Here is a 27,343-nt window from a genome sequence, read left to right as displayed (position 1 = left end):
CAGCAGTGGCAACAGAACTGGAAAAAGTCAGTTTTCATTCCAATCCCAAAGAAAGGTGATGCCAAAGAATACTCAAACTACCACACAATTGCATTCATCTCACATGCTAGCAAAGTAATGCTCAAAATTCTCCAAGCCAGGCTTCAACAGTACATGAACCATGAACTTTCATATGTTCAAACTGGATTTAGAAACAGCAGAAGAACCAGAGATCAAATTGCCAACATCTGCTGGATCATTGAAAAGGCAAGAGAGTTCCAGAAAAACATCTATTTCTGCTTTATTGACTATGCCAAAGCCATTGACTGTGTGGATCACAACAGACTGGAGAAATTCTTAAAGAGGTAGGAGTTCTTAAAGATACCAGACTACCTGACCTGTCTCCTGACAAATCTGTATGCAGGTCAAGAAGCAACAGTTAGAACTGGACATGGAACAACAGACTGGTTCCAAATTGGGAAAGGAGTACTTCAAGGCTGTATATTGTCACCCTGCTTATTTAACTTGTGCAGAGTACATCATGAGGAACGCTGAGCTGAATGAAGCACAAGCTGGAATCAAGATTGCCGGGAGAAATGTCAATAACCTCAGATATGTAGATGACACCACCCTTATGAAAGAAATTGAAGAAAAACTAAAGAGCCTCTTGGTGAAAGTGAAAGAGGAGAGTGAAAAACCTGTCTTAAAACTTAACATTCAGAAAATCAAGATCATGGCATCTGGTCCCATCACTTCATGGGAAACAATGGAAACAGTGACAGGCTTTATTTGGGGGCGGGGGCTCCAAAATCACTGCAGACGGTGGCTGCAGCCATGAAATTCAAAGACACTTGCTCCTTGGAAGAAAAGCTATGACCAATCTAGACAGCAAATTAAAAAGCATTGACATTACTTTGCCAACAAAGGCCTGTCTAGTCAAAGCTATGGTTTTCCCAGTAGTCATGTATGGATGTGAGAGTTGGACTATAAAGAAAGCTGAGGGCCAAAGAATTGATGCTTTTGAACTCTCAAGAGTCCCTTGAACTGCAAGGAGATCCAACCAGTCCATCCTAAAGGAAATCAGTCCTGAATATTCATTGCAAGGACTGATGCTGCAGCCGAAGCTCCAATACTTTGGCCACCTGATGCAAAGAACTGATTCATTGGAAAAGATCCTGATGCTGGGAAGGATTGAAGGCAGGAGAAGGGGATGACAGAGGATGAGATGGTTGAATGGCATCACCGACTCAATGGACATGAGTTTGAGTAGGCTCCGGGAGTTGGTGATGGACAGGGAAGCCTGTCGTGCTACAGTCCATGGGGTCACAAAGAGTTGGATACAACTGAAAGATTAAACTGAACTGATTCTTTGCTGCATTTCCTCTTCAAGTCTTAGTAAAGGCTTTTAGCTTTCTCTTGAATTAGCTCGTGACTGCTCATGACTCAACACTGATGTTAATCTTGCATCCACACACTGACAATTTTCTCCATCTCCTCCATCACTTTTCCATTGTCTTTGACACTGTTGTTGCTGTTCAGTTGCTCAGTTGTGTCCAATGAACACAGGATTGATTTCCTTTAGTATTACCAGTTTGATTTCCTTGCAGTCCAAGGGACTCTCAAGAGTCTTCTCCAACACCACAGTTCAAAAGCATCAATTCTTCGGCGCTCAGCCTTCTTTATGGTCCAACTTTCACATCTTCATGGTCCAACTCTCACATCCATACATGACTACTGGAAAAACCATAGCTTTGACTAGACAGACCTTTGATACTACTATCGACACTATTGGCACAGCTGACTTCACATGTTCCATGATCTCATCCTTGTTGTTTAGAACCATGCCAATGGTTGAATGACTCATGTTTAAGAACAAGCAATGTTCACCATCTTTTCACCTTGATCCACTTTCTCAGTTAGTTTCACTTCGTTTCCATCATTATTGCTTGGCACTTCTGAGCAGTGCCAGCTGTATCACCACTGCTTTTATCCTTCTTCTGGACATTTGGGCTTGAAATTAAGATACTGAAATACTGTACTCTATACAATCAGTAAACTACACAAAACACAACCACTTGTAGAAGTTGCACAATGTGACAATGTACACCAGACATGTGAACTGGACATGCAAACACACATTCATACCTCTGAAAGTTTGCAACTTGAAGGTTTGTAGATAGGGGACTTACTGTAGTTTCTCCTATATTTTGAAATGATGTTGTAAAAGTTTTCCTCCAAGATTATGTAAATACTCAATTATATTACCTTTAGAATCTTCTACTTCTTATAAATTTAAATTTTTGATACCTTTGTAACTTTTAACCTGTTATATATTTACATAAGTCTTTAAAAATATAATCATTCAGAAATCCGGATCAAGGATATGAATAACATTTTGTTTAAATACTGAAAATTGAGGAAATGCCTATATACATCATGAGACTAGTTAATTATGTAGAACATCCACAAGATAAAATGCTATGGCAAATGAGATTTTGCTTCAGGAGTATACATTCCGACTTGAAAATATTCACAATTTAATGTGAAGTAAAACAAAGCAAGACTAGACCTAGACATACACACACATACACACACATACATACTCATGAAGTCTTAAGCTAAAACTATATACTGTGCTGAATTCTAATAACTTTGAGCAAATTAAGAAAATATGATAAAGTAGACACTATTTGATCTTAGGTTACATGCATACTATTTGGAAGTTATTTAGAAATTTTCATTTCAAATACAACTGTGCTGCCCCTATGAATCATCAATGCATGACTTGATCTGGACCAAGTCAGGAAAACCCTGCAAATGAGCACAAGTTTAACTAATTTCTATGTTGTCATATGCAAATATAAATATACCACCACATTTTACTGCAATGATGGAGCCAGCATGTTTCTTCACTCAAACTCTTACATTTAAATAATTGTTAATAGTCAATTAGAAACACAATTCTGGGATAAGAGTTTAACGACATGAAGATTGTTTCAGGGATCCCCAAGACCACCCCCAGGTTTGCTGATATGCTGGGAGGACTCACAGGACTCAGGATAAACCATACTTATGGCTTTGATTTATTACAGCAAAAATATCAAAGTAAAATCAAAGTGAAGGCCACAGGAAATTATGCAAAACTTCCAAGAGTGCTCTCCCAGTGGAGTCACATGAGAAGCAGTTAAATCCCCAGCAAAGAGAAGTTATGACAACACAGGTAAAATGCTTTCTACTGAGGAAACTCATTGAAAACTCAACATCCAGGATTTCGGGGTAGGGGCTGCAGGTCACACAAGCACCCACTTCCTAGCATGTTCCAAAATTCTAGATTCCCAGAAGGAAAAGTGGGTATTCAGAACACACACACACACACACACACACACACACACACACACACACTGTTTGCACAAACTATCTAGGCAGAGTGAGCCACTCTTACTAGTTCTGGGAATGGTAGAAACCTTCCAGAAATCCACACTTCCAGACACCAGTCAAGGGCTAACTTAGAAATAGTCATCTCCAAGGATAGCAGTGTGGGGCCTACTGTATTAACTCTTTTTCTGAACACACATGTTCACTCTTGTGTACAAGATATCAGATGTGAGAATCACATACACATATGTTAGGCTCAGCCACACATAGATAAAGTGAAATGAAGAAAACTAAGTGAATAAAGTTCATCCTAAAATTCACTGTTATTGGGTCCACCAATAAATTATTTGATGAGAGACCGATTCAGAAGGGCCCCTCCATAGATCACAGCCTTGACATGGTAAAGGGGCTTATGCAACTCAATGAAGCTATGAGCCATGCCATGCATGGACACCCAAGATGGAGGAGGTCATAGTGGAGAGTTCTGACAAAATGTGATCCACCGGAGGAGGGAATGGCCATCCTTTCCAGTATTCTTGCCACGAGAATCCCGTGAACAGTATGAAAAGGCAAAAAGATATGACACCGGAAGATGAGCCCCCCTAGGTCAGAAGGTATCCAATATGCTACTGGGGAAGAGCAGAGGGCAATTACTAATAGATCTGAAAAGAATGAAGCAGCTGGGCCAAAGTGGAAATGACACTCAGTTGTGGGTGTGTCTGGTGGTGAAAGGAAAGCCCAAGGCTGTAAAGAACAATACTACATAGGAACCTGGAATGTTAGGTCCATGAGACAAGGTAAGTTGGACGTGGTCAAGAAGGAGATGACAACGGTGAATATCAACATCTTAGAAATCAATGAACTAAAATGGATGGGAATGGGTGAATTTAATTCAGATGACCATTGTATCTACTACTGTGGGCAAGAATTCCATATGAGAAATAGAGCAGCCCTCATAGTCAACAAAAGAATCCAAAATGTGCTACTTGAGTGCAATCTCAAAAATGACAGAATGATCTCAGTTCATTTCCATTCAACATCACAGTAATCCAAACCTATGCCCCTACACACCGAGGAAACCAGATCTGAAAGAGACACATGCACCCCAATGTTCATCGCAGCACTGTTTATAATAGCCAGGACATGGAAGCAACCTAGATGCCCATCAGCAGACGAATGGATGAGGAAGCTGTGGTACATATACACCATGGAATATTACTCAGGCATTAAAAAGAATTCATTTGAATCAGTTCTAATGAGATGGATGAAACTGGAACCCATTATACAGAGCGAAGTAAGCCAGAAAGATAAAGACCATTACAGTATACTAACACATATATATGGAATTTAGAAAGATGGTAACGATAACCCTATATGCAAAACAGAAAAAGAGACTCAGACGTATAGAACAGACTTGTGGACTCTGGGAGAAGGCGAGGGTGGGATGTTTCAAGAGAACAGCATTGAAACATGTATATTATCTAGGGTGAAACAGATCACCAGCCCAGGCTGGGTGCATGAGACAAGTGCTCAGGCCTGGTGCACTGGGAAGACCCAGAGGGATCGGGTGGAGAGGGAGGTGGGAGGGGGGGGACTGGGATGGGGAATACATGTAAATCCATGGCTAATTCATTTCAATGTATGACAAAAACCACTGCAATGATGTAAAGTAGTTAGCCTCCAACTAATAAAAATAAATGGAAAAAATAAAATAAAACAAAACAAAACAAACCTATGCCCCAACCACTGATGCCAAAGACAGTGAAGTTGACCAGTTCTATGAAGACCTACAGGACCTTCTAACACCAAAAAAGATGTCCTTTTCATCACAGGGAATTGGAATGCAAAAGTAGGACATGAAAAGATACCTTGAGTAATAGGCAAATTTGTCCTTGAAGTACAAAATGAAGCAGGGAAAAGGCTAACAGCTTTGTCAAGAGAACACACTGGTCATAGCAAACACCCTTTTCCAATAATGCAAGAGATGATTCTACACATGACATCACTAAAGGTCAATACCAAAACAAGGCTGATTATATTCTTTGCAGCTGTAGATGGAAAAGCTCTATACAGTCAGCAAAAAGAAAACCTGGAACTGACTGTGGCTCAGATCACCAACTTCTTATTGCAAAATTCAGGCTTAAATTGGAGAAGTAGGAAAAACCACTAGGCCATTCAGGTACAACTTAAATCAAATCCCTTATGATCATACAGTGGAGGTGATGAATAGTCAAGGGATTAGATCTGATAGACAAAGAGTTCCTGATGAACTGTGGAGAAAGGTTTGTAACATTGAACAGGAAGTAGTGATTAAAACCATCCCAGAGAAAAAGAAATGCAAGAAAGCAACATGGTTGTCTGAAGAGGTTTTACAAATAGCTGGGGAAAGAAGAGAAGTGAAAGGCAAGGGTGGAAGGGAAAGACATACCCAACTGAATGCAGAGTTCCAGAGAATACCAAGGAGAGATAACCAGGCCTTCTTAAATGAACAGTGCAAAGAAGTAGAGGAAAACAATGGAATGGGAAAGAATAGAGACCTCTTCAATAAAATTGGAGATAACAAGGGAACATTTCAGGCAAGGATGAGCACAATAAAGGACAGAAACAGTAAGGACCTAAGAAAGACAGAAGAGATTAAAAAGACAAGATATACAGAAAAACTATACTAAAAAGGTCTTGAAGACCCAGATAATCATGATGATGTGACGACTCACTTAGAGCCAGACATCCTGGAGTGTGAACTCAAGTGTGCCTTAGGAAGCATCACTACCCACAAAACTAGTGGAGGTGATGGAATTCTAGCTGAGCTATTTCAAATCCTAATATATGATGTTGTTAAAGTGCTGCATTCAATATGCCAGCAAATTTGGAAAACTCAGCAGTGGACACAGGCCTGGATAAGGTCAGTTTTTATTCCAATCCCAAAGAAGGGCAGTGCCAAAGAATGTTAAAACTACTGTACAACTGCACTCATTCCACATGCTAGTAAGGTTATTCTCAAAATCCTTCAAGCTAGGCTTCAGCAGTACATGAACCAAGAACTTCCAGATGTACAAGCTAGGTTTAAAAAAGGCAGAGGGACCAGAGATCAAATTGCCAACATTTGTTGGCTCATAGAAAAAGCAAGAGAGTTTCAGAAAAACATCTATTTCTGCTTCATTGCTACACCAAAGCCATTGACTGTGTGGATCACAACAAATTGTGAAAAATTCTTAAAGTGCTGGGAATACCAGACCACCTTACCAGTCTCCTGAGAAACCTGTATGTGGGTCAAGAATCAACAGTTAGAACCAGACATGGAACAACTGACCATTTCATAATTGGGAAAGGAATATGTCAAAGCTCTATACTGTCACCCTGTTTATTTAACTTATATAAAGAGTACATCCTGCAAAATGATGGCCTGGATGAATCACAAGACAGAATCAAGGTTGCTGGGAGAAATATCAATAACATCAAATATGAAGATGATACCACTCTAATGGCAGAAATTGAAGAACTAAAGAGCCTCTTGATGAAGGTGAAACTCCACCTTTAAAACTTCACCATCAAAAAACTAAGATCATGACAAGCAGTCCCATTACTTCATGGCAAATAGAAGGGGAAAAAGTGGAAAGAGTGACAGACTTGATTTTCTTGGGCTCCAACATCACTATGGACAATGGTTGCTGCCATGGAATTAAAAGACGCTTGCTCCTTGGATGAAAAGCTATGACAAACCTAGACAGTATATTAAAGCAAAGACATCACTTTGCTGACAAAGGTCCATATAGTCAAAGCTATTGTTTATCCAGTAGCCACGTACGGATGAGCAAGTTGGACCATAAAGAAGGCTGACCACCAAAGAATTGATGCTTTCTAACTGTGGTGTTGGAGAAGACTCTTGAAAGTCCCTTGGACTGCAGGGAGATCAAGCCAGTCATTCCTAAAAGAAATCAACCCTGAATATTCACAGGAAGGACTGATGCTGAAGTTGAAGCTCCTATACTTTGGTCACCTGATGGGAAGAGCTGACTCACTAGAAAAGACCCTGATGCTGAGAAAGATTGAAAGCAAAAGAAGAGGGAAGCAGAGGATGAGATGGTTAGATAGCATCCATGACTCAATGGACATGAACTTGAGCAAACTCCAAGAGACAGTGAAGGTGTGTTGCAGTCCATGGGGTTGCAAGGGTGGGACACGTCTTAGAAACTGAAGAACAAGAACAGTTCAGAAGGTATCAGAAATTTAAATATTACCATGTTTCCCTATCATTGTAAATCTGAATGCAGATATTCAAGAAGATTCACTGAAACCCTCAATCCTTGATTACCATTGCCAACTTTTTCATGTATTCACATAGGTGATGCCACACTTAATGTTAAATCTTTCTTTAGTCATCTTCATTTTTCATGTCACTAAATTCCCAATAAACATTTTTCATAATGAAAAGTGTTTTATCTTTGGTCATAAAATAATTTCTAAAGCTTCTCCCTTCGTTAGATAGACAGGTCATTTCCAATTGTTAATACTTTTTCTAACCCACCATAAAATCTTTCAGTGGCTTCCTATTGCTCTTAAAATAAAGGTCAAAATCTTTAACATGGTCACAAGGCCCCATATGTTCTAGGGCCTCCCCCCCTTCCTCTGCAGTTGACTCTTTCCTTCCCATTTATCCTCTACACTTAGTTATCAAGGCCTTCTTTGAATTCCTCAATTGTGCCACTGTTTCCCACTTCATGGTTTATACATGTGTAGGTAGCCTCTACCTTATATACTGCAGCTATCACAGTTTTAATTAGCCATGTCATTATTTAATGCAAATCTTTAAAATGTCCATCTCTCCTAATAGGCATTAAATCATGAAGGCAGAGCATATTTCTGTATTGTTCACTGATGTATTCTCCATATTAAAAGTTGTCCCTGGAATGTAGAAGTGCCAAGATAATTGTGAAATTAAATAATATATGATAAGTAACAGAGTTCTACCTTTATGTGAATTTTTAATCACTTAATATATTTGATAACTTTATTCACTGAATTTTTATACTTCTGAAGCTATTATTAAATATCTTCTTTTTGTAAGGCTTTCCTCATTATAACTCTTCATGTATTATGTTAAATAGCTAAAACCATTTCTGTATACATTTTTCTTTCAGACTTTTTTGTTTAACTAGTCTATTAGTTCTAGATATTTTTAGATGTATTCTTTGGGCTTTTCTCCAAATCACAACTATGACTTATGATACTCCAAATAACACTGAAATAAATTTTTTTAAATTTATTTATTTTTTATTGAAGGATAACTGCTTTATAGAATTTTGCTGTTTTCTGTCAAACCTCAACATGAATCAGCCATAGTTATACATATATCCCCTCCCTTTTGAAAATCCCTCGACATTTTATCAAAAACTATCCTCATATTCATTTTAACATTGAAGCAATATTAAAACAGTTCTTTTAAATTTCCTTGAGGGTGGTGTTTTGCTAATGGTTTTTAAAAATCAGCCTCTATGTCTTTTGATATCAGCTGTTTGGAATCTACAGAGGACTAATTACATTAATAGATAAAGGTGTTCACCTACAGATCTTTGTTTCTTCGTTAATTGGGATGTTGGGCTAAATTTGAGTGGAAGAGAGAAAGATTCTTCCCTTTGCTGGATTATGAAGGAATTGAAATCCATGGACTCTTGCAGGGCACAAGGTCAAAGACTCTCCATTTGCAGAATGTGAACTAGTTCCTACAACTTGGTAATAAGGTGGGGGAAACAAGACAGATGCCCTGAAGGGTCGTGGGAATGGAGAACAGGTTTATAAATCCTAGAAATACTCATATCTAACACCCAGTATTTTCTTTTTTATATTGAATCTCTTTTTGTTATCTGGTTTTGTCAGTGGAGCTTGGTTAATTGTTACAGCCTGAACTTGGCTGAACTCTGAGTATTCAGTGATGGGCCTATGTCCATATTCAGCCATACAGTGTGAGCTGCAGTGTCCTTAGGAACCAGTTAAGAAATAATTAAAAATTGTTATCCAAAGATCAGCGACACAGGCCAGGGGTAGGTTGCTGGCCCAAGTGTTCAGTGAAATCCAGGACTGATCTAGGAAACATTTGAGTATTCTACAGGGAGCCCCAGAGACCTTGGGGAGGGGAAAATGGGAAAAGCCTAACTTTCCTGTGGTCAAACATAATGAGGGCTCAGATCCTTTCATTGAGAATTAAAGGGAAGTGCTACTTCTGACAACTGCAGAGGTCAGCAACCTCTGGGTTACAAACCAATAAATTCTTTTAATAGGCAGCCAGCGGGACAGAAACTGCTTTTCCAGATGCTTTTGCGTCTTCCTGATGCACAACTATGATTGCTGCTCTAAAGCTCTATTTCAAAATACATGATACTAATAACTTTGTTCTTAAAATACACTGAATATAAATGAAGGCACAATAAATGTGGCATTTTCATATATGGGAGTATGAATAAAGAGCCACAAAACACTTGTGTAATTAAACCTAGAAATTCTACTTAATGAGAATATGCTAAAAATAATCATTCACAAATATAAGGGAAGGGCCAAAAAAGTATGAAAAGAAAAATAAATTTAGGTTAACAAAAATACCTTAAGATTCTAGATGAAAAGCAAAAATTTTGACCCATGAATAGAGATAACACTGATTAATAATTTTAAGGAAAATATATATTATCTATCCAATCAGCATAAAAGTTTTGGAATCACAGAGAAAATTAGACAGATACATGAAATAGCAGCATGAGTGCAAAATGGCAAACAATATTTTAAGCAATAAAAAAGATTAAAATATTGTAAATATTAAGTTTCAAAAAGAACAGCAATTTATTTGCTACAAAAGAAGCACCAGATGGCTTAGAGTTCCTGGTAGAATAACAGTGGCCAACCGTGGCACTGGCAGTGGGCACTCTATCTTCACTACCTACTTTTTTCTCTCTTTACTCTTCATTGTCTATTCTTAAATATGTTGAGGGCAAGGCACACATCTTCCTCATGGAACAGCATAATAATGGCCCTTAGTAGTAGTTTACATTCATATTTGTATATAAGTGCCAAAGCACAGAAATATTATAAGCAAAAAAAGTGTCCATCACCGTGTTACTGAAATCAGTAAAATATGGAGACAACCGAAAATAACTAGAAGGAGGAAAATAATTAAACAATCCATCATAAGTTTGCTCAGTGATGTACTGTGGGGCCCTTAGAAAATAATTTTCTATTTCTAATTTAATCTTAAAAGGTGCAACTTGGGAACCTTCTTATGATTGAATAATAAAGGTAAAAACAATATAAAATATACAGATATGATGAGCCTATGTCATATTTGTAGAATATACTGAGAGTTAATGCAACAAAATGTTAAAACCAATTATTAAAGTGACAGGTTATGGATTATTTTCTCTAGTTTTGTAAGAAATTACTTTTGTAAGAAAAATTATATGTGAATACATGACATGTCACTTCCCTGGGTTCTTGAACCATAACTAAAAAGCTGTAAGTGATGAGGACTATGTGATGGCCAGTGACCCACAGATTCCCACTGTCATCTTGATTCAGCCTTACTGAAAGTTTTTAGCGTGCATCACCAAAAAGAAGATGTCTTGTAGAACAGGTAAATGATAAAGCTCAAAATGGAAAAGAATGACACTCTAATATTGAGCAGCCACATATTTTTAAGCCTATTATCTCCATTTTCTTTCTTTTTTCTTCCAACCTTATTGAAGGAATAATTGACAAATATAATTGTATATATTTAAAGTGTACAACACAATGATTTGATATTGTGATTTGACACTGTGAAATGATCACCAAGATAAAGATAATGAATATATATTTTACCTTGTAGTTAATGTGTGTGTGTATGTGGTGAGAATGCTTAAGACCTACTCTCAGAAAATTTCAAGTATACAATCAGTTCAGTTCGGTTCAGTCGCTCAGTCGCGTCCGACTCTTTGCAACCCCATGGACTATAGAGTCCATGGAATTTTCCAGGCCAGAATACAGGAGTAGGTCAGTCAATCAGTTCAGTCCTGTCCGACTCTTTGTGACCCCATGGACTGCAGCACACCAGGCTTCCCTGTCCATCACCAACTCCCAGAGTTTACTCAAACTCATGTCCATTGAGTCGGTGATGCCATCCAACCATCTCATCCTCTGTCGTCACCTTCTCCCGCCTTCAATCTTTCCCAGCATCAGGGTCTTTTCCAATGAGTCAGTTCTTTGCATCAGGTGGCTGAAGTATTGGAGTTTCAGCTACAGCATCAGTCCTTCCAATGAACATTCAGGACTGATTTCCTTTAGGATGGACTGGTTGGATCTTCTTGCCGTCCAAGGGACTCTCAAGAGTCTTCTCCAACACCACAGTTCAAAAGCACCAATTCTTCGGTGCTCATCTTTCTTTATAGACCAACTCTCACATCCACACAAGACTACTGGAAAAACCATAGCTTTGACTAGACAGACCTTTGTTGGCAAAGTCATGTCTCTGCTTTTTAATATGCTGTCTAGGCTGGTCACAGCTTTTCTTCCAAGGAGTAAGCGTCTTTTAATTTCATGGCTGCAGTCACCATCTGCAGTGATTTTGTAGCCCAAAGACATAAAATCTGTCACTGTTTCCACTGTTTCCCCATCTATTTGTCATAAAGTGATGGGACCGGATGCCATGATCTTAGTTTTCTGAATGTTGAGTTTTAAGCCAACTTTTTCACTCTCTTTTTTCACTTTCATCAAGAGGCGCTTTAGTTCTTCTTCACTTTCTGCCATAATTGTGCAATATATCATATTATTAAATACAATCCCCATAGTGTACATTGGATCCTCAGAATGTATTCAATTTATAGCTGAAAGTTCGTACCCTTTGACCTATATCTACATAGTTCCCCCTAACCTCACCTCCTGGCAACCACCATTCTATTCTCTGTTTCTATGAATTAGGCTTTTTTTTAAGATTCCACATATAAATGAAATCATACAGTATTTGTCTTTCTCTCTTATTAATTTCACTTAGCATAATGCCCTCCAGGTTCACCAATGCTGTCACAAATGGCAGAATTTTCTTTCAGTTTTAAGGTTGAATATTATTCCATCATGTGTATATACAACATTTTCTTTATCCATTCATCTGCCAAAGGACATTTTACTTGTTCCCATATTTCAGCTGTTGCAAATAATGCTATAATTAATATGAGAGTGCAAACATCTCTCTAAGATGATTTCACCTCCTTCAGAAAATGTGCCTAGGAGATGGATGCCCAGCTCATAAGGTAGATGAAATGGTGGAAGGGTAGTTCTATTTTTAATTTTTTGAGGCACCTTCATACTGTTTTCCATAATGGCTGTACCAATCTACATTCCACCAACTGTGTATAAGGGGTCCATTTTCTCCACACCCTTGCCAGCATTTCTCATCTCTTGCTTTTTTTTATATAATAATCATTCTGACATGAGAGGTGATATCTCATTGAACCACATACATTTTAATTTCAAGGGAAAGACAACCCTTTGTAAGAACTAAGAAACCTGTGGGCACCAACTTAAAATTGAATTATGCTGAATTCAAGTGATAGAGAGGTCAGATGATAGAGAGGTCAGATCACCCCTCTATCCGTGTCAAGAAATAGTAGTAGAGAAGTAGTCATGACAACCGTAGAATGTCATGAAGTCTTCTCTGGAAAAATAGAGTAGAGAAAAAGGAAGATATTCTGTCTTTACTAGTCTTTCATCCATCCCTTTCACTGTCCAGAGCCTAACATCTGTGAATTTAAAACTCCACTCTTTCTACCTTCTTCCTTCCAGTCTTTTCAGTCAAGTGTTTCATAACAAATGGACAAGAGCTAAACTTAACCATGTGTTTAGAAAGGAGCATAAACAGAATTGCCCTACATTATTTAACACTCTTTCCTTCCCCTTCAGGTCCAGAGACATCTGAGGACTCATACAGATAATTGACACTACAGGTAGCTAACCATTTGTGTGCCTTCAAAGAATGTTATTTAGGTATACGTGCTATCTCTTGGGCTTCTTTCATTATCATAGTTCAGATGATAAAGAATCTGCCTTCAAGGCAGGAGACCTGGGCAGGAGAAACCAACTGAATGGCTGAGGAGGACCTCAGCCTCTCCTGTACTGTCCTGGAACTAGAGACCCAGAGACTGACTAGAGCTTGCTTCCTAGAAGCTAATTCTTCACACCCCAAGTGCTTGTCTAAGCAAAACGCTCTTCAATCTCCTACAGAACTCTCCCTAAGAATAGCTGTGTGAAACATAATGTCCTCCACGTAGTTACATTTCCAGTAATGTTTTAGTACCCCTATGACCAGAGAAGCAGGCAGCTGTCTTCTTTACTCGAATCTGTTTCCCAATTTATAGGAAATCAGCTCCATGATAAAAAAAAAAATGAGTGGCTGACTTTGGAAGGAAAGGGACAAGGACTGTCTAGGACAAAGCAAAAGGGTACTCTCTGGAATAAAGGTAATGTTCCATATCTTAATAGGAGTTTGTTAACATATACCTGTAACAAGTGTATATATTTGTTAAAACTCAGGAAATTAATATCTAAGACTTGTGAATTTCATTGTAGTAAATTTTACATCAAAATAAAACCTGTAAATTAATATTAAATTATTATTAAATTACATTTAAATTAAAAATTAAATATTTAATATAACATTTTATATTACAATATATTTAATAGGGTATATAAATATTAAATATTAATTTAATTAAATATTACATTAATATTAAATTTTATATCCAAAGAAAAACTGTAAATTAATATTAAACTCTTGATGATATACAAATGATATGATCTATTGATGTCAGTATATTGAGGTCAGCAATTTAGTTTTTTCTTTTTTTAAATTTTATTAAAGTAGAGTTGATTTACAAATAATGTGCTTAATTTCTGCTATGTAGCAAAGTGACTCAGCCATACATATACATACTCTTTTTCATATTCTTTTCATTATCATTTATCATAGGACACTAATACAGTTCCTGTGCTATACAATAGGATCTTGTTGTTTATCCATCCTATATATATATTAGTTTGCCTCTGCTAATCCTACACTCCGAATCCTTCCCTCCCTCATCACCCATCCCCCTTTGCAACCACAAGTCTATCCTCTATGGTGTGAGAACAACATGGATGGACCTAGAGATTATCATACTAAGCAAAGTAAGTCAGAAAGAGAAAAACAAATACCATATGATACCACTTATATGTGGAATCTAAAATACGACACAACCCTTTGACCAAGTACCCCCGCCACGCTCTGTTTCTGTAAGTTTGACTATTTTAGATTTCTCATATAAATGCTACCATGTAATAAAAAATATATTTAAAAATTAAATGAAATAAAATACAACACAAGTGAACATATCTACGAAACGAAAACAGACCCACAGATATATTACAGCAATTTATTTTGAACTGCATCATCAAAATTCAGATGGATTAACAGATGATCATGACAAATAGATGGGGAGAAAATGGAACCAGTGGCAGATTTTATCTTCTTGGGTTCCAAAATCACTGTGGATGGTGACTGCAGCCTTGAAATTAAAAGGTGCTTGCTCCTTGGAAGAAAAGCTATAACAAACCTATATATATTTTAAAAGCAGAAACATCACTTTGCCAACAAAGATCCATATAGACAAAGCTATGGTTTTTCCAGTTGTCATGTACAGATGTGAGTGTTGGACCATAAAGAAGGCTGAGCACCAAAGAAATATGCTTTTGAACTGTGGTGTTGGAGAAGTCTCTTGAGAGTCCCTTGGACAGCAGCAAGGAGGTCCAGTCAGTCAGTCCTACAGGAAATCAACCTTGAATATTCATCAGAAGGACTGATGCTGAAGCTGAAGCTCCAATACTTTGGCCACCTAGGGCAAAGAGCCAACTCACTGGAAAAGACCCTGATGCTGGCTGGGAAAGACTGAGGACAGGAGGAGAAGGGGGTGACACAGAGAATGAGATAGTTGGGTGGCATCACTGACTCAGTAGACACGAGTTAGAGCAAATTCCAGGAGATGGTGATGGACAGAGAAGCCTGGTGTGTGACCATCCACAGGGTCACAGAGAGTCGGACGTGACTGAGTGACTAAACAACAATAGAGGCGTGGGCAGATCCATGACAAAGCAAGCACTGCAAAATGTTTATAACAGAATGTAGATGGTGGGCATGGGAATGTTCACTGTAAAAATGCTCAACTCTGTTGTACGTTGAAATTTTTCACAATAAAACGCTGGAGGGAAAAAATTCAACTCACATTCTCCAGCCCAACTCTAAATAAATTATGAAATAAATATATCACTTTGCTCTGTCAGCCTCCAATGACCTCCTCCACTCCTTATCACCTTAACTTGGGGGAATTATAGCTCCATCCTCCTCTCTAAAACAGAACTGCCTGCATTGCTTCAGTATACTGCTCATACCGTGAACATCACAAGGCTCAACTTTAATTACTTCACCTAATCTGGACTATCTGAGCATTAGTTCTTTGGTTGTGACCACCATATATGAACTTAAACAAATGGGTAATTTATTGAAAGGCTATTGGGAAGCCACAGAATTGAAGGAAACCTTGAAAACAAAGCATGCAACATACAGAAAATAGACTGCCCCCAGAAAGTTTAGGTAGCAGGATCTATAGTGTTTCCCCAGGAACTGACACCAGAATGAATTAATTCCAATAATTAACAGCCTTTCATCATTCTTCTCATAATTAAAATGTCAGGTAGAGGATTTCCAACAGGCCTTCCTTGAATGTTAGACTGTATTTAATGGGAAAAAAGATCATTTCAAAATGGAAATTCAAGTGCTATTACCAAAAGCAAATGGAAAGGTTGAACAGCCAGAATACAAACCAGCAAAACAAAACAAGCTCTACAGTATACTTACATTTTTCTGTCACCTTAGCAGACATTACAGAGAAGGCAATGGCACCCCACTCCAGTACTCCTACCTGGAAAATCCCATAAGCGGAGGAGCCTGGTGGGCTGCAGTCCATGGGGTCGCTATGAGTCGGACACGACTGAGCCACTTCACTTTCACTTTTCACCTTCATGCACTGGAGAAGGAAATGGCAACCCACTCCAGTGTTCTTGCCTGGAGAATCCCAGGGATGGCAGAGCCTGGTGGGCTGCCGTCTATGGGGTCGCACAGAGTCAGACATGACTGAAGTGACTAGCAGCAGCAGCAGCAGACATTATCTCCCTATACCCACAACTAATGCTGGCTGAAGACTTAAGACTCCCCTGGTTTACCTCCTGAATCCCGCATTGGTATGCTTAAACCTAGATCACTGAGTGTGTGTGTGCACGCATGCATTGGTATGCTTAAACCTAGATCACTCTGTGTGTTTATGTGTGTAAGTCACTCAGTCGTGTTCAACTCTTCGTGACCCCATGGACTGCAACCCACCAGACTCCTCTCTCCTTGGGGATTCTCCAGGCAAGAATACTGGAGTGGGTTGCCATGCCCTCCTCCAGGGGATCTTCCCAACCCAAGGATTGAACCCAGGTCTCCCACATTGCAAGTGGATTCTTTACCAGCTGAACTACCAGGGAAGCCCTGATCACCATGTATATTTGGATCTATTTTGTGATTGGAAAGTTCCTCTCTGCATGTTGTGAAGATGGGACCTAGATGGAACTGCTTGTCTAACACAACAGAGCAGAAAATGAGTCCCAGGAGCTAACCTGATGCACTCGAGTGCCCCTCTCTCTAGAATGGAGCGCCCTGGGGTGACTGTTTCTGAGGAGAGCCGCTACCTAAACACAGGAGAGTAATCGTCTATAAACCAGAGGAAGCCATTTTAAGTGGCCGGATGTGAAATAACTAACAATTTCAACAGAAAGGTTCTGAATGGGGAGTGGAGACTTGGCTGTGAAGCTGCACTGGACCATGTGTATATGAGTCAGGAGAAAGTCTGGCTCAGAGGCTGACAGACTAGCATGATTGTGGCTGGTGCCTCCAGGGTAATCTGGAGCCCATCCAGCAAGGACTGGCCCTCCAGTGTGGGAGGCTGGAGGCCAGCTGGAATTGTTCTCTCCATGGGCACCACACCCCTGGATTTTCAGGGTGTCCCTACACCACAGGCTCCACTGTGAGAGTGCACGCCCATGGGCAGATAACAACCTGAGGGGTGCCTATCACCACTTTATCATACAAGTTCTGACTTCATTTTCTCCAAGGCATATTTCTCCTCATTTTTCTGGTTATGAGGGACTGCAGCTGCTTTATTTGGCTATGTTTGTCCTTAAAAATGAAATGTTAATTGGTTTAAGAGTCCACAGCTGCCTATTCACAGTCAGAAAATTTTAATTTTAGTGCTGGCTTCATAAATCATTAATTGTTTTGAGCTGAGTTAGTTTCTCTAACTTGTAGCTTCTTCCTCTGTTTAAAAAAAAAAAAACAAAAAACTCTCCTGTCTACTTTAGACTACTATGAGAATCAAAATCATAATATTTAGCCATCCTACTACAGGTTTCTAATGTTTTTATGATAAAATTACATAGGTTCTTTATATATTAAATATATTATCATTTTACAAGTCTGGTGTTTGACTTTAATTCTTTAAGTGCCTTTAAAATTATAAAAAAGACCAAATACTATGATTATGAAAAGACTACTTTTAAGATTACATACCCACTCTTAAAAAGTATTGTTTTTAAAAGAAAACTGAGTTAAACAAAGAGAGTAACATCACTGAAAAGGACTTGCAGATGTGTACATGGGAAAGTATTGCACTGGAAGAACAGACACCTCGGTTTTGGAGTCATATATAGTATCTGGATTTGAATTCTAGCCCTGGCCCTTTAAGTATTGTTTTTCCTATCCATTAACAAAATATAATATAGTTCCTTCCTTAAAACAATTTTTAAAATCTAATACTTAAAACACTTAGAGAAAATAATAAATAGTACATATCACTAATAATATTACTATAATTATTAATATTCAATAAGATACTAAAGTTATAAAAACAGGCCCTCAAAAATACTGAAGCTGTTATGGCTTTCATGATTTAATTTAGGGATATGACCTTTCATTCAACTGTCAGAAACCTGTCTTTTCCCTTTACCTGCATAGAAATTTAGACCATTAAAATCTTTCCCAATATCAGGTTAATAGCAGAATCAATGAAAATAAGTGATCACAGACTTCACAAAAAGAGAAAGTATGGTAATCACTGCTTCTAATAATTGTCTCCTTATTAATTAAGGAAATGGTTATAAAAATAATATATAAATTTTCATCAAAAAACACAAGGGTGCATTGCTAGCAGCTCTCCATCATGTTCCTTACACTGGTGGTAGGGGTAGAAAGTGCTACAGTATTTTATAGTGTTGGCCCAAAATTTTGTTCAGTTTTCCATACCTGAATGAACTTTTTGGCCAACACAATAGAAAGTAACTAGATAGTATGTAGTAAGATAATTTAAAAATTAATGGCCACTGACCAGTAAGCCCAGTTCCAGGACTCTCTTCTAACAAAAAAAAAATTGATTACAGTAGAGTATCACAGATTTGGTTGTTATCTCTTCATCTGTGGTAGTGAAAAAATAAAAATATCTGAGGATAGAATAACTATGAAAATATTAATACCTCTATTCAGGGTAATATGTATATGCTAAGTCACTCCAGTTGTGTCCAACTCTTTGTGACCCCATGGACTGTAGCCCACCAGGCTCCTCTGTCTATGGGATTCTTCAGGCAAGAATATTGGTGTAGGTTGCCATGCCCTTCTCCAGGGGGTGCTCCCAACCCAGGGATAGAACTCATGTCTCTTCTCCTGCATTGGCAGGTGGGTTCTTTACCACTAGCACCACCTGTAATATAAAGCCATCAAATAGGTTTAAAGTAAGTTTCTAATAAAATTTTTAAGTACTTACATTATAACGGTATGAAAAATGCAGATTTAAGAATATTTCATAGGCGTTGTGTTACCTTGTTTTGCTTTGAGGAGGAGACCTAACCTAGGAACCTTCTTTTGCCTACTACAAGGACGATTTTCTTTAGTCTTCATTCATTTGCACCCTGACTGGATCTCCACCTCAGACCTACTGATGTACACAGCCTTCTAGTCCAAGTCTCTGACTGTAACAGGAAACTGGATGAACCAGACATTTTACTTTATTCGGGGATACCACCCTGAAAGCTCTCCTTGTACCCTCCACACCCTTTTCATTTCTTCCCTCACATCACTTCTCAGTCAAACCAAATACACATCTCAGAAAATAACACATCCCTGTTCCCTTTCCATGAGTTTGTGCAAATGTCAGGTTGTTGCCATGAGTAACAAAAGAGTATACTTGATGGGGACTAGGAACTTGAGAGAGCAAAAAGTATATTTGGCACCTTTTCAAAATTTCATATATTTGAGGTGGGGAGGGGCAGCTGGCCTTTTTCTGTTTAGGGAACCTTTGTCTCTCAGAGCTAAGGCCAGAGAGTGGAAGTGAGTCCAAAATCTCTGCCTTATTTTCCTACTTGCCATGTCATAGTGGTGTTACTAAGGGAGCATACAGGTCCTGGTCTTTTAGTTTCAAACCAACTTCTGTGTCATTGCAGCTGGCAGAATTTCCTTTTGTTCTCTGGAAGTTGGTCTCCTATTATCCATAGTTTCTAGGGGCTTTATTTCATTTTATTTGTTTTTAGGTATTTTTATTTAGTTTTACATACTGGTAACACCCTAATGGAATACTGGGAAAGGGCATATCACACACTGAGTTTTAAAAGGAAATTTAGGAAAGTTCCCTGGCAGTCCAGTGGTTAAAGCTGCCTGTTTCCACTACAGAGGGCATGAGTTCAATCCCTGATTGGGGAACTAAGATCCCACGTGCCACAAGGCACAGTCTAAATAAATAAATAAAGCCCTCTTTAAAGTTTTTTTAAATTAAAAACTAGAAGCAAATTTGGTAGTGCAAAATCTAAGTAGGCATAGTTCAAATAAACAGCTGCCATCACCTAGAAGTGTTTAAAACATCTTGATCAGAGATCATTGTTTTAAATTACTTGCTGAGAATATCCAATCGTAAATGGATTTTTACATTTCTTTGGAAACTCAATGCACATAATTTTATTAAATATAATTTTATTTTAATAAAAACCTATTTGAGATTTTGCTACTCTCATATCCATTTCTAAATTGGTCTTCCTTTCACCAGATAATGGTCTTAAGGAGAACTTTACTGAGATGATTAGAAAAACAGGTAACATAGAAAGAAAAAAATAATTTTGCTTTGTTTATGGACAGACTTTTTAAAATGAAGGCATCAGCTGAATTCGATTAAATCACAAACAATGCTGGTGGTGCGCCAAGAGGTTTCAATTAAAGGGAAAGCCATCAATGCAATTTAGTTGGGATCTCCTTCCAGAGCCAGAAATGAGGCCCCTTTCCTGTCTGGCTGTGTGTTGCTGGGGCTTATGTGTGAACAGCTACATGCTGAGGGTCTTGCCGTCACTCTTTACATCAAAGCTGGAAGTCAAGCTTCTCCAGTGACTCTAAAGCAAGTTAAATAAACACCCATCAGGGAAGAGAGGAAAAGTTGTGGTGGAGAAAAACACAGAGAATTCACAACTGCAAGGAGCAGCAGATATTACGGAGAACCATCTTGTTCACCCATACTGACAGAGCCAAAGACATGTCTTTCCCAAGTTTCTCAGAACTGGGCTGTGGTGAACACAGCAATGCACCACCCAGGTACCCCTTCAAGAATGGACCTGATGCTCAGCTATGGAGAATGTAGTCAGAAGTGAGCCTCCAGCTGACAGCAACTTAAGGATCAGCCTCATCTGCCTAGAACTTAAAATTGGAAAAAAGGCTGGTGGTGCAACAAGGCGGTTCCCCAAGGTTACATCTTTCTCTGGTGGCTCAGATGGTAAAGAATCCACCCACAATTCAGGAGACGATCGCCTGGAGAAGGGAATGGCAACCCACTCCAGTATTTTTCCCTGGAGAGGTCCATGGACAGAGGAGCCCGGCGGGCTACAGTCCACAGGGTCGCAGAGAGTCAAACACGACTGACTAACACACACACACACAGGTCCATGGACAGAGGAGCCTGGCGGGCTACAGTCCACGGGGTCGCAGAGAGTCAGACACGACTGACTAACACACACACACACACAGGTCCATGGACAGAGGAGCCCGGCGGGCTACAGTCCACGGGGTCGCAGAGAGTCAGACACGACTGACTAACACACACACACACAGGTCCATGGACAGAGGAGCCCGGCGGGCTACAGTCCACGGGGTCGCAGAGAGTCAGACACGACTGACTAACACACACACACACAGGTCCATGGACAGAGGAACACGGCGGGCTACAGTCCATGGGGTCGCAGAGAGTCAGACACGACTGACTAACACACATACACAGGTCCATGGACAGAGGAGCCCGGCGGGCTACAGTCCATGGGGTCGCAGAGAGTCAGACACGACTGACTAACACACATACACAGGTCCATGGACAGAGGAGCCCGGCGGGCTACAGTCCATGGGGTCGCAGAGAGTCAGACACGACTGACTAACACACACACACAGGTCCATGGACAGAGGAGCCCGGCGGGCTACAGTCCATGGGGTCGCAGAGAGTCAGACACGACTGACTAACACACACACACACAGGTCCATGGACAGAGGAACCCGGCGGGCTACAGTCCACGGGGTCGCAGAGAGTCAGACACGACTGACTAACACACACACACACACAGGTCCATGGACAGAGGAGCCCGGCGGGCTACAGTCCACGGGGTCGCAGAGAGTCAGACACGACTGACTAACACACACACACACAGGTCCATGGACAGAGGAGCCCGGCGGGCTACAGTCCACGGGGTCGCAGAGAGTCAGACACGACTGACTAACACACACACACACAGGTCCATGGACAGAGGAACACGGCGGGCTACAGTCCATGGGGTCGCAGAGAGTCAGACACGACTGACTAACACACATACACAGGTCCATGGACAGAGGAGCCCGGCAGGCTACAGTCCATGGGGTCGCAGAGAGTCAGACACGACTGACTAACACACACACACAGGTCCATGGACAGAGGAGCCCGGCGGGCTACAGTCCATGGGGTCGCAGAGAGTCAGACACGACTGACTAACACACACACACAGGTCCATGGACAGAGGAACCCGGCGGGCTACAGTCCATGGGGTCACAGAGAGTCAGACACGACTGACTAACACACACACACAGAGGTCCATGGACAGAGAAACCCGGCGGGCTACAGTCCATGGGGTCACAGAGAGTCAGACACGACTGACTAACACACACACACAGAGGTCCATGGACAGAGAAACCCGGCGGGCTACAGTCCATGGGGTCACAGAGAGTCAGACACGACTGACTAACACACACACACAGAGGTCCATGGACAGAGAAACCCGGCGGGCTACAGTCCATGGGGTCACAGAGAGTCAGACACGACTGACTAACACACACACACAGAGGTCCATGGACAGAGAAACCCGGCGGGCTACAGTCCATGGGGTCGCAGAGAGTCAGACACGACTGACTAACACACACAGACTCAGGTCCATGGACAGAGGAACACAGCGGGCTACAGTCCATGGGGTCGCAGAGTCAGACACGACTGACTAACACACACACACACAGGTCCATGGACAGAGGAACACGGCGGGCTACAGTCCATGGGGTCGCAGAGAGTCAGACACGACTGACTAACACACACAGACTCAGGTCCATGGACAGAGGAACACGGCGGGCTACAGTCCACGGGGTCGCAGAGAGTCAGACACGACTGACTAACACACACACACACACACACACACTCTTCTCAAGGGAACATGCATCCAACCGAGCAAGCTTGATATATACAACTTCAGTTATTAGCGTACCCAGGGTGACTCTAGGTGTCCCAATAAAGCAGAACCACAGTTAAATAAAGATAAATAGGAAAAGAGTGTGAATTAAAAAATAAAATAATAAAATAAAAATAAAACAGTAAAATAATATTTGTAATAATACAAATACACTATTTGTATAACAATAGGATTATCATACAAAGCACCTTCTGTAAAGTCCTATACAGTTGCTAGTAGTGCGCTTCAAACTTGAGCTTAGTAAGAAATGTGCCCTCTGAATTAGTAGTTAACTGAATGAGTGAATCAAGGATTATATAAAATATGTAAAGACTAAAAATTACTAAGAAATGTAATAATGTTTGAAGATATGAGAAGAAAAATCATAATCTAAAACTGATGATAACCATGCAAATATTCTTCCCAAAATAATTCACAGATTTAATGCAAATCTAGTGAAAGTTCCAGGGGTTTAGGAAATTGACAAAAACATTCTGAAGTTCACCTGAAAGAAAAAAGGTGGAAATAACTGCAATATTTTGAAAAACCAAGGATAAGAAGGGGAAATTGCATTACCAGACTAATATATGTAATCAAACAATATTAAGAACAATGTGAGAGATGGGTAGGAAAAAAAACAGATGATACCAAACACACTAAATAGTAGAAGACTGAAACAGACCCAAGTATACATTAGAATTTAGTATGAAAATCATTTATTGCTTCTCAAGGTTCTGAAATTTTGGTGAGGCTTAGAATTTTTGCTCCTCATACTCAGCCAGGGCTGGAGGTTCCAAGATACTAACTGAATTCTCTCCTTCTCGGTCAATCAATTCTCTCTCCTCTCATCACTCAGTAACCTAGCCTGAATTTCTTTACATGGTGACTGATCACAAGAGAGTCAAAACAGAAGCTGCCCAGCTTCCCAAGGCCCATAGCCAGCACAGTACAACCACAGCTGCATCCTCTTGGCAAAAGCAAGTCACAGAGGCCCAGGTTCCAGAATAAGCAAATCAAGTTTTACGTGCAGACTAGGATGGGGTCCTTTTCCCCCACTGTTCATGTCTACCTCTGCAGACAACCTACCAGAATACATTTTGTCATTATTATGATACATGTATGCACAACCAGAGGCTTCCCAGGTGGTGCCAGTGGTAAAGAATCCACCTGCCAACGCAGGAGACATAAGACATGTGAGTTTTATCCCTGGTTTGGAAAGATTCCCTGGAGGAGGGCATGGCAACCCACTACAGTATTTTTGCCTGGAAAATTCCATGGACAGAGAACCCTGGAGGGTCACAAGGAGTCAGATACAACTGAAGCAACTTAGCACACACACACACACACACAACCAGGCCCAGCTGGTTTTGCAGACTTACTCTACCAAACATCCTCTTCCAGAGAGCAAAAAATAAGGAACATCATTTTATAATGCTTAAATAACCTTGATTTCAAAAGCACACTTAAGAAAGGAGATCCAGTCTCGTTTAAAAGTATAGATCAAAAGGTACCTAAATAAAATATTATCAAAATGAATCCAACAATGTATAAAATAAATAATATATTCATGTCTATTTTCATATGGGTTCACATTAGAAAACCTAATTGATGTAATTCAGTTACTTTAACAAAATAAGAGCAACAAAATGAACAGTCTAATGGATGGAGGAAATGATTTTCTATTATGCAAAAATAATTCACAATTTTAAAGAACTCTTAGCAAATAAAAATAAAAGTGAACCTCCTTAGCCTGATAAAAGTAATCTACTAAAAGCCTACAACAATCACCCTGAATGGTAAGAAGTTGGAGCATTCCTTTTGAAGATAGGAACAGGATAAGGATACCCACAATCAATACTTCTATTCAACACTGCACCAGACACCCTAGCCAGATGGGTAAGCAAAGAAGAAAAGATAAGTGACATATAGGATGGAGAGGAAGAAACCAAACAGTATTTCCTGGTGACATTACTTGACATTAAGAAACTTCAAACAAACTAGCAAAGCAAATAATACAGTTTAACTAAATTGCTGTATGAAAGGTCAATATAGAAAATCTATTGCATTCTCACACATTAATAATCCAATAAGACTGGTATGAATTATTTTTAAAGCAACATAAAAATTAACTATTGTAAATTTAAAACAAAACATGAAAGTGAAAGTGTTAGTCGCCCAGTAGTGTCCAACCCTTTTCTCCAGGCAAGAATACTAGAGTGGGTAGCCATTCCCTTCTCCAGGGAATCTTCCTGACCCAGAGATCAAACCCAGGTCTCCTGCATTGCAGGCAGATTCTTTACTGTCTGAGCCGCCAGGGAAGCCCAAAACAAAACATATCTTGGTCCTAAATAAACTTTTGTAAATTAATGTTAATTTTTAAAAATGATATTATTGGACTCTTAGAAATTATGGGTGAAAGTCTAAGTAAATGGAAAGAGATTTTCCAAATGGAAGGAATCATCAAGCAAATAACTGATAAATGAGACTCCACAAAATATATAAAAAGATTATCATATTACTTAAGTGATGAGCTGGAAAAGTAGCCACAAATTAGAAAAATGACTGTTACTTTTAATAGACAAAGCATACTTATAAATCTTAAAAATCCACTAGAATAACACTAATCCTCCAACAGAAATTTTAGCAAGGAAAATTCATGCAAGAAAATATCACTTAACAACTATGCAGATTAAAGTTTAGCCTTTGCATAATAAAATAATTGCTTATTAAAATAACAGTGATGTGTTACTTTTCAACCAGCAAACAGAAAATAACACCAAGAAAGCGTCAGCTGTGTGCTATGAGATGGGTCCTTTTGTATTAATACACTGTATTAGGAATTGAAGTCATACAATCATCCTTCAGGCCATATTTCTCTAGAACAACAGAATAGCATCTATTCTTGACCCAGTATCTGAGTCTGGATCTATTTATAAATATGTATCTTAAAGGGATAGTTATATATTTCTATGAGTGAGTGAGTGAAAGTCATTCAGTCGTGTCCTGTTCTTTGTGACCCCACAGACTGCAGCCCGTCAAGCTCCTCTGTCCATGGAATTCTTCAGGCAAGAAAAATGGAGTAGGTTGCCATTCCCTTCTCCAGGGGCTCTTCCTAACCCAGGGATCAAATCCAGGTCTCCTGCATTGCAGGCAGATTCTTTACTGTCTGAGCCACCAGGGGAGCCTTATATATTTATATAGTTTATAAATTTAAAATATACTATATATTATTTACATATTTATATTGGATATATTACATTTATATTATATATTAATAATTTAAAAGTTGTCCATGATATTACTTGGACTATAGAAACACTGGATATGCAACAAATGTGAAATGGTTAAATAAATGATGGCTTATTGGTGACTGACTTCAAATTTGATATGCTTGGGAATCCTTCTTCAAGGAGAACTTTGTGCAGAAGCCCAGTATGTAAATTAGTTAAATGTGGAGCTGCTCTGCTTGAAAAGCACAAGGGGAGTCTAAACTCAGCAGCTTCTGTCCCAATTCCGGCTTCCCCCAAGCTCTGTGGTGGCCCCAAGACAACTCTATGAATCTCTAAGAGTTTATGGAAAACTGTGAAGGAAAAAACTGCTGTACAATATTATAAGCCTACTGAATTCATACTATGAAATATCTGTAATGATGACAGCAAAACTCAGGATATAATATCACACAAAAATTAATATACAAAACTACATTCTGTATGATCTCAACTAGATAGATGTAAGTATGTAAGTATCCAGTGATTCTTTCTATTTTGTTCTTTATAGATATCTGTAACTTTCAATTTCTCTACCATGACCATGAATTCCTTTCATAATTAGGGGGAAATGGAAAATTATTAACAAACATGTGCAGTTTTCATTCAGGCCCACTAGTTCATGCTAGAATTATTATATGCATCTGTAGAAAAAAAAATCTTGGAATTTTAAGGAAAATTTTATTAGAAACAGCTAAAAAGCCCTCCGATAATCTACCTCTGGGACATTTATCTTCAGTGTTATTCAGAGAACATCTGAAATCAATTACAGCCCCCAACTGGCTTCAGGAACCTCCGTGTGCCTCCAGCCATCTCCACAGCAAATTGCCTCAGCCGTGGTCAAAGTCAAAATTTCTCAGTTGCCTTGTTTGACCTAAAAATGT

At 39.4% G+C, this 27,343-nt stretch overlaps 2 long non-coding RNA genes across 2 annotated transcripts in view; one reads left to right on the top strand and one right to left on the bottom strand.

The window, feature by feature from the left end:
• LOC110126070 (uncharacterized) overlaps window positions 1-27,343 on the bottom strand; it is a 185,592-nt gene that overhangs the window by 34,442 nt on the left and 123,807 nt on the right. The window lies entirely within an intron of this gene.
• On the top strand, window positions 13,043-26,268 carry LOC110126108 (uncharacterized). The gene is made up of 3 exons (XR_002310320.2): window positions 13,043-13,313; window positions 13,725-13,826; window positions 26,218-26,268. It is a non-coding gene; the product is annotated as an uncharacterized lncRNA (long non-coding RNA).

Source organism: Odocoileus virginianus, chromosome 31 (assembly GCF_023699985.2).
Source record: "Odocoileus virginianus isolate 20LAN1187 ecotype Illinois chromosome 31, Ovbor_1.2, whole genome shotgun sequence".
In the NCBI taxonomy this organism is placed as follows: domain Eukaryota; kingdom Metazoa; phylum Chordata; class Mammalia; order Artiodactyla; family Cervidae; genus Odocoileus; species Odocoileus virginianus.
Note: the sequence above shows the minus strand (reverse complement) of the source record. Positions and strands in the feature narration are given on the sequence as shown.